This window comes from Pelodiscus sinensis, chromosome 2 (assembly GCF_052426305.1).
Source record: "Pelodiscus sinensis isolate ZL-2025 chromosome 2, ASM5242630v1, whole genome shotgun sequence".
In the NCBI taxonomy this organism is placed as follows: domain Eukaryota; kingdom Metazoa; phylum Chordata; order Testudines; family Trionychidae; genus Pelodiscus; species Pelodiscus sinensis.
This window is the reverse complement of record NC_143053.1, coordinates 204095579-204103491: the sequence shown is the minus strand read 5'-3', so window position 1 is coordinate 204103491 and position 7913 is coordinate 204095579.

The following is a 7913-nucleotide window of genomic DNA, read 5'->3' as shown; positions in this document are numbered from 1 at the left end:
TTTATGGCAAAGTGACACCATGACTTTAAAACTGAATTTTCTGGTTCTGATTTCCATGGCTTTACAATGCTGTTTCTATTATTTATCCTGTGATGAAAATCAGTGCTATCCACATTACCCTAAGTGGGTGTGGGAAGTAGAAATTTCAAAGCCAACACAATATAAGATTATATATGAGAAGCCATCAAAACATGCCCTTTTGGTATGCAATTTCACATGAACTAATTGTATCCTATAGCCGAAATGGGAAGAGACTAGTTACCAAAGTTTTCATGACAATAAAGCAGAATGCAGAAGACTCATAACACCACTGAAACTAGTGAAAGTATACAGTACCCACACTAAACAATTGTGCTTGCAATCTTTTATTTATTTCAATTTATAAATACTTGGAGGAGCTAAGATACTCCAGAGATGGGGCCCATATAAGTTAGATACATAGATAATCACAGGACAATTTCATCAGCAGCCTCATCTATGTCATGCATATTTACAATAGAAGCAATCTGTTTTCATGACAACATGTTTCCATAAATCCAAAGAGATAAACTTTCTCAGCTATTTATAAATCGCATGCTTACATTGTAATCGCCAGCCAGTAACTCTGCTCCGATATGCTCCTTTTAAGAAACAATGTTTGTTACTGTAATGCCAGAAGTGATGAAAGTACAATGGAATTCCCTACTGGAGATCCAGGGGAATGCTGAGATACTATCACTGTAAAGTAGGGAAATTCAGCTAGTTCACTGAGTAGAGAGAAAGACTGGGAGCTAATTGCCTTGTAGTCTATTTCAGTTCTGCCACTAACTTGCCATGTGGCTTAGAAGAGTCATTTGACCTTTCAGTGCCTCACTTTATACATCAATAAAAATTGAATAATATTACTTATCTAATTCCAAAGCATGTTTTGATAAATATTTGCAATGAATTTTTAAGAGTATTATATACTCTAGTCAGACACCTTTGGGTCCTGACTAGTGTGAACCAGAGAATTTACCAAACCATGGGAGGTCAGTATTGTCTAGCAGCATTACCAACACTTCCACTGCTTACTGGGCTCTTAGAAGACATTTAGGGGTGAATTAGAGCTACATAACAGCACAGGACACTGAGTCAGGATTGGTTTCTGTAAACAAACTTTATGGGACCACGGGAAAATTGTCCACACCCATGATAAGTGGATATCCAGCAAACTAAAATTATGCTGGACCACAGATACTGCCATACCAGAGAATGAGCATACAATCGATGACTGGCTATCATAATGAAGACACACAAAAGAGCAGAACTAAGGTTGTATATACAACCTGGATTCTGGCTTTCCCCCAACTTCTGTGTACCTTTGCAACCTTAGTAACATATTTTAATATTGGTTTTCTATACACTGCATGTAAGAATCTTTATTGTGGGGACAGGACTATATTCACATTTCCTCCTTCCCTGTTTGCACAGGGATTGCAGTTGTACAGACTGGCGCTTGCCAAAGGAGTGGTAGACCCCTGGTATATTCCTTCATCTGACACACAGGTAAGGTCCAGAGACTGTCTGGCCCTTAGGTTAGGATCTCATTCATTTTGCTGCACAGAGATGCTTAGTAGAGGAGAGATGGCTTGCCTAGTGGTTAAAGCACAGGTGTGAGATTCAGAAGACTTGGGGTCCATTCTTGGCTACGCAATGGCTTGGTAGGTGATGTTGAACAAATTACTTTACCCCTGAAGTTACCCATCTGTAAAATGGGAATAATTATACATAGTAACCACCAGGAATAATGCCCTGCAACCTACCCAGGCTCCTCACAGTCTCATGAGCACAGTTCACTGGCTGCTCAAAGCATTTGCCCCCGGTTACCATAGCTCCTGTGTCTTATTTCCAACCTTGCTCCTCATCCGTTCCATCTCAAATCCAGCCCTGCCTTACCTCACACCAGGTTGTCCAGGTCTGACCCACAGTGCTGATTCCTGACCTCTAATCTCGGCCCTCACGACCCTCTGATCTGGGCTCCAATTCCTGGCTATTGACACTAGCTCTGACCAATAAGGCCAACTGTCCATGTACCAGTCCCTGATGGTAAAGTGCTATATCTCTAGTCATGTAAAGAAAAGCGCTGTATCAGAAACATTTATTAATGGATGACTTGGAGAGAGAAAAGGCCAGTGGAGGTCTACTATCTATCAGCACAAATGGGTAAATGACATGATTCAGATGACAACGAGCAAAGAAGTTGAGGAGTGTGACAGGGCAGAACCGCCCTGCACTGTAGACCCGCCAATTGCCGCCTGTGTGGCAATCCGGGGGTGGGATATCAGTGGTGCGCTGGCTGTTCAGCTGCCGCTGAGCAAGTTCACCACGGTCAGCCGCCCGGGAGCCGCAGCCACCAGGGAGAGGAGCGAGCGGCGGTTGGGTGTGGGCTGACATCGCTGATGTCGGCACGCCAACAAGGGGTGGAGGCCAAGCACATGGGGGAGGAGGTGGAGCCCTGGCGTAGATGCTGACACCTGGCAGGGAGCTTTAAGGCCCGAGAAGCCACGTGGTCAGTGGTGGTGGGGGGGAAGAAGGCGGAAAAGCTCGGCACGGGGTGCGGCCACTGCCTCTCCTGATCCCAAGGGTGAGGGGAACCCGAACTGGGGACAGTGCTCTTGCTAGCAGGTTGGAAGCAGGGAGAGGAAGTGGCCCAGGGCAGGCAAAGAACACCGCTCGAGGGCTGGCATGTTACTGCAGAAAGCCCTGCCAGCTGGACAGGACTACAGCCAAGTCTGTGTCCTTAGGGCCCTGGGCTGGGGCCCGTGAGAGGGTGCGGACCCAGAACCCCTTCACCCCACGGTTTGACCAGAGGGTCGGCTCGAGACTAGACTGTTAGTCGTCACATCGGCCGCAGCGCCGGATCTGACTCCCGCCTGCTGCGTTCCAAAACTGGCAAAAGGGACAAGGCTGGGGGGCACAAGGACTCAGGGTGGGGTGGAGGGAACATAGAAACTGTGTGGAGAAAGGGATAACAAGCCAACTTGCCTAACTGGTCACAAGGGGTTATTAGACAGCATTATGGCAATGTAATCAAAACATCCCTGCAAAAACTAGGAAAACTCTGTACAATTTTACTAATATTGTCTACGGTATTTCAGACTGTTTGACTGCAGTTTTCCACTGGTCCTGATATACAGAAAGGTATCAAAATATCCTGACTGGCTTGTTTCACTCACCATGAAATATGATGCATAATCCATATTTTGGGATGATCCATCTGTTAGTGTTTCCAATTATGAAATCAAAGCCAAATAGAAATGGAAAATTATTGTAATCAGACCTTGGAAAATGGTATTAGGTCTTTTGCACACAGTTTAATGTAATATTAGATTACTTGAAGTCTACAAAGTGAGAGGAAAATGGAACAAACGGGATCGCTTTTGCTCAATTAAGAACTGATAAAACATATTAAAGCATTATATCCTATACTGAAATAATGACTCTGTGAAGCTACAATTATAATTAAACTGCTAGTCACAATCATAACACAGTTAATTCTTTTTTAAAGCTGCATTTACTTGTACTTTCTGCTGAATTATTTTTAAAGTGAAGAAGTTCTCATTAATTAACATTATCAAGGTTGATCTAGCCAAATATCTCTCTCAATTTGTTGTGTGTTCTGAAAAATGGCCTGTAATCCTCCACAATAAAGTCTCTAGTGATCTTTAAAGGAACAGTTTTAGCTTGATGCAAACTAAAAGTAACATTTTCAGGAATCTGAGTTTAAATACTAGAGGCAATCTTCCGCTTTGCTGGAAGGGAAGAATATGGAACCCTTGAACAGTGAAGGGACAGGGAGGCATGATTCAGTTTCTCTTCATGACAGGGAAGCCCACAAGAAGTGGGCTGTTCTTAATCTGCCCTGGGAAGAGGGGGAGTATCATGTACATCCCTGAACAGGAAGTTTTATCACACTGATTGGAATGTGTGGATATGAGCTTCAGAGGGGGAGCCATATTAGTCTGTAACTGGAAAAAAAAAGGATAGTCTTGCAGCACCTTAGAGACTAACAATAAATGTAGATGGTATCATTAGCTTTTGTGGGCACAACCCACTTTTGCTCCATTCGGTTGAAGAAGTGGGTTGTGCCCAGGAAAGCTCATGATACCATCTACACTTTTAGGATATGAGTTTTCACTCCTCAAGCATACTCGGGATTATTCTTAAAGTTTTCTTCTGACCTGGCTTTATAATGGCTATCTGACCCAGTTTGCAGTAACAAGGCATGAGTGTGTGTACTGTGGCAATTTGGTAAATAATTATATTTCAAAGACACAACATAGAACTGTCTAGAATATTGTACACTGACTTGTGGTGGTAAAGCAGAATGAAATACTTCCTTTAGACAGATACCAGAGAACTGCAAAACAAAATCTATTCCTCTTGACCTCGTGTTCATGGTATGCACTGACTTTGTGGAATCATTACGGTTAAATCTAAATGACGTATGAAATAAGTAATCCCTGCCTAGAGAATACAAATAGTGCATGCACTTACAAACTGGCTGTGAAATGGGATACAATACCTTGCTTAAAACAGCCAGAACAGAAAGAAAGGAAGGGGAGGGTTGTGGGGAAACCACAACCCCTCACCATTTCCAACAATGTCAGGCATTTTTGTTCTAATATTTTATTTCTAAAATGCTATCCATCCTCCCTTTATTTCTTCCACCCATGTTGCAAAACAGTTTATACAGAAATCTTTACATACATACAATACCCAGTCCTACAAAAAAAAATACCCCAAACAATTATATAATTCCACTATCACTCACTAGTCTGGATTTCAATGGAAGGACTATGCGAAATACAGGTGCCCTTATTGTGCACTGAAATGTTTTCTGGGTATTTTCAACAGCTTGCTTATTATATAGCCCAGCAAAAATGTCGCTATGAATATTCCTACCTGAAATAAATGATAGTTTTGCCTGAGTCAGGACTACAAAATCAGTTGCATAGTATTTCAACACAATTTTCAAAGTTTTATTAGTTTTAACTCTGATTCTAGTACATTGGTAGCCTATTTCAGTTAGACTCAAACTAAGACCCTGATCCTACTCCGACATATGTTTAATGTTACACATGAAATCAGTCCCATTGACTTAAATGGAGGTACTGATGTGCACAAGTCTTAGAAGGAATAGGCCTATATGAGTGTTGTGACGCAGTAGGTTACATTACACACAAAAGGACTATTGAACCAAATAGATATCCTTACAGATTTCAAATGACAATTGAAACTGACAAGTCTACTAGGGTATGTCTACACTACAAAGTTAATTCGAACTAACGGATGTTAGTTCGAACTAACATTCATAGGCGCTACACTAGCGCTCCGCTAGTTCGAATTTGAATCGAACTAGCGGAGTGCTTAGTTCGAACTAGGAAAACCTCATTTTACGAGGATTAAGCCTAGTTCGAACTTAATAGTTCGAATTAAGGGGTGTGTAGCCCCTTAATTCGAACTAGTGGGAGGCTAGCCCTCCCCAGGTTTCCCTGGTGGCCACTCTGGCCAACACCAGGGAAACTCGTCTGCCCCCCTCCCGGCCCCAGACCCTTTTAAGGGGCACGGGCTGGCTACGGTGCCCGTGCCAGGTGCAAGCCTGCCAGCACCCAGCCAGCAGACCCTGCACCTGGCACGGATCGAGCCAGCCACCTGATGCCCCCCAGCCCTCCCACTCTTCCCGGGACCAGGCTGGCGGCTCCCGGGAGCTTGCCCGGGACTGCAAGAGGCGGGCACCCGCCTGGTCTAGTGCGGACATCGTGGACCTCGTCCACGACCTCTGCACTAGGCACAGGAAAGTGGCCGTCTAGGGCAGGATAGCTGCCAGCCTGGCCACTCAGGAGCAGGTGTGCATGAAAATCAAGGTGGTCCACTGAGACCCCCGACCCTGAGCCCTGAGCTTAGAATGGCCGTACTGGGTCAGACCAAAGGTCCATCTAGCCCAGTAGCCTGTCTGCCGACAGCGGCCAACCCTAGGGACCCTGGAGGGGATGGACCGACGACAGTGACCAAGCCATTTGTCTCGTGCCATCCCTCTCCAGCCTTCCACAAACTTTGGGCAGGGACACCACTCCTACCCCCTGGCTAATACCACTCCATGGACCCAACCTCCATGATTTTATCTCACTTCTCTTTAAACTCTGTTGTAGTTCTAGCCTTCACAGCCTCCTGCAGCAAGGAGTTCCACAGGTTGACTCTTTGCTTTGTGAAGAACAACTTTCTGTTACTAGTTTGAAGCCTTCTACCCATTCCTTTCCTTTGGTGTCCTCTAGTCCTTCTATTATGGGAACTAATGAAGAACTTTTCTGTATGCACCCTCTCCAGCCCACTCATGCTTTTATAGACCTCTATCCTATCCCCCCCTCCCCCCGTCTCCTCTTTTCTAAGCTGAAAAGTTCCAGTCTCTTTAGCCTCTCTTCATATGGGACCTGTTCCAAACCCCTCATCATTGTAGTTGCCCTCCCCTCTCCCACCCTCTCTCTTCCCCTCTCCAACCTCCTTTTCCCAGTCTCCCCAAGTTTTGTTCAATAAAGAGAGATTCTATTTTTGAACACAATTGTCCTTTATTTTGTACATCAGGAAGGGGGGCTAGGGAGAGGTAAGTGGAAGGCGGTGAGGGAGGAATGGGGTACGAGCCCCCGATGGGGAGGACTGGGCTGGCTCTGCGGGCTTCTGGGGGTGGAACCTCTCCTGCAGCCCCCCAATTGCTCCCTCTCCCAGATGGCAGCCTGCGACAAGTGCAGCCGGTCTGATGGCCGAGTGCTGTGATGTGCCCAGTGTGGGTACTCCGGGCAATCCAAGCCAGGACTGCTTAGTTCTCAGGGGTGCCCCGCTTGCAGTCTGTCCGGGGTGGGGGTCGGGTCCCTTTAAGCACAGCCCTCAGCTAGCCTGAGACAGCATCTCCAAGCTCTAAGTCCTACTCTGATGCCCTGCCGGCACTGCTTCTGGCCATCCTTAACCCCGGTTCAGGGTCCACTCAATGTGGACATGCTAGTTCGAATTAGCAAAACGCTAATTCGAACTAGTTTTTTAGTCTGGATGTGTTAGTTCGAATTAGCTTAGTTCGAATTAACTAATTCGAACTAAGTTAGTTCGAATTAGCGCTGTAGTGTAGATATACCCCTAGATATGATGAGTTATACTTGTTATTTCTGGGTCATCATCCAACCCTGACTGGAAGAAAGAGCATGTGAAAAAAAATCAAGTATTTCCTACTTGGATGAAAAAGAAAACTCATATTTCCCAATTTAAACAAACAAAGAAAGAAAAAAAAATACAAAAAAGAGACTATAGAATAGATCAATTTTCACAAGCAAAAAATCTTCTTAGCCATCTGGCCGAAGGCAAAACTGATGAAAATCTGTGTTCTACAATACAAATTAGCTGCATTCTGAAACTCTGCTTTCAGGTCAAGTTTTATTTACAATAAGTGAAACTTGAACATTGTGCCCTGCTCTTCGAGATACATATTGATCTTCAGATCCATACATACTCAGATTTCTTCCCAGACCAGGGTAGATCCTTCAATATCTCTGTGACATTATATAATTAAAATATGACCACGTAGCTTATTGTTGTTATAATTACAACAAATCTTGTAGAAAGTGTATCAGATAAGGTATCATCAGAAAAGCTGTAATTTGCTGAATATGATTATCCAATTTGTATGCAAGTATTGTTTTTGTATCTGAAGTTATGAAAATTGACTATGTGTGTGTGTATATATATATATATATATATATATATATATATGTTTGTTTGCTCCTGTGGCAATACCAACCACACAGTTTGCATCCAGTTAAATTGACCATTCAAGTTGGTGGTCCATCAATGTACACAATGGCCATGGTAGACACTTATCTACATCTAATGGACATTCCTGTGGATGT